Here is a 1,585-nt window from a genome sequence, read left to right as displayed (position 1 = left end):
TTTGAGCGTGGCTGTTGCCAGTACCGCCTGACTGGCCTTCGTAGGATTTTCGAGCGAGATCGTTGCCAGTGCCCCTGGACTGGCTTGTGTGGGTGGCACATAAAAGACACCATTTCGAGCGTGGCCGTTGCCAGTATCGCCTGACTGGCCTTCGTGCAGGTGACACGTAAAAGCACCTACTACACTCTCTGAGTGGTTGGCGTTAGGAAGGGCATCCAGCTGTAGAAACTCTGCCAAATTTAGATTGGAGCCTGGTGTTGCCATCCGGTTTCACCAGTCCTCAGTCAAATCGTCCAACCATGCTAGCATGGAAAGTGGACGTTAAACGATGATGATGATGATAATGATATATATATATATATATGTATGTTGCATCTGGGAGATTCATTCTCTTTTAGTGCCTTATTATTTAACACACTCACTGGTTCAATTTCCACTCATTTACATATTTATTTTTTCTAAAATTTTCGTTGCATTTTGCAACCTTTTCAATAGTCAATGACTCTGTCCATTTATCAGAGCTGCATTCTTTTTGTTTGTTTGTTTGTTTGTGTGTGTCAGTGTGTATGTGTATACACATATGTGTATTTATGCAAATAGTAAGTAAATGAGTGGAAATCAAACTGGTGAGTGTGTCAAACAAGGCACAAAAAGAGAAATGCTTTTATGTTAGGGAAGGATGAATTCAGCTACCCATGTTTCTATGTTATCGGATGTTATAGCGCCATCAATTGCTAAATTGCATCCAGGAGTGTCAAAAAACAGTGTTATCTTTCAACAGGACAACGCTCCATGTCATACAGCGGAGAATACTCGTTAATGGTTTGAGACACAGGGTATTGTTTCCATGGACTGGCCAGCTCAAAGTCTCGATCTAAATCCGATCGAACACCTATGGGGAACTCTTGGCGAAGCTATCAGAAACACAACGATTAAAAATAAAGAGTATTTGTAGCAAATATTAAGAGGAGAATGGAGTAAAATTGCGCCCAGCACCTGCAAAAACCTAGCTGATTCAATACCTAACCATATAAAAGCAGTAACTGATGCTAAAGAAGGGTCAACCAGATATTAAAACTAATGTATATTGTGAAATATACCATAATGTACCATATGCATGAGTTTCATTCACATTGAGATAGCAGAGCCCCAAAATATTGGGGTGGCCTAATACTATTGGCCAAGGCTGTATATATAAATATATGTATCTGTATTTGTCCATCTGTATGTAAATGCACGAACATGAAACTACTTGTCTAAGTATTAATCTTCCTTTCTCCTTCTATTTTCTTTTTCCTCTAAGCATTATGACAGCAAAAGCTGATTAGGTCATTTTATCTAAACTGGAACGAAAGATTTACATGTTCATGTTTGAATTTTTTACGTTTCTATAATATTATTTGCTTTTATTCATTCCCAACCTGATGGGCATATAACAAGCCAGCGGAAACTAAAAATCTCTAGTGAGACTTCTTTATCAATGTACCTGAAGAGACCCAGGCTGATATGTCGAAACATATGTAGTACCTAATAAAAGTCTAATACAAAACCCATTGCCTACTATTAATTAATATATATATATATA

The sequence above is a fragment of the Octopus bimaculoides genome, chromosome 6 (assembly GCF_001194135.2).
Source record: "Octopus bimaculoides isolate UCB-OBI-ISO-001 chromosome 6, ASM119413v2, whole genome shotgun sequence".
NCBI classification, from domain to species: domain Eukaryota; kingdom Metazoa; phylum Mollusca; class Cephalopoda; order Octopoda; family Octopodidae; genus Octopus; species Octopus bimaculoides.
Note: the sequence above shows the minus strand (reverse complement) of the source record.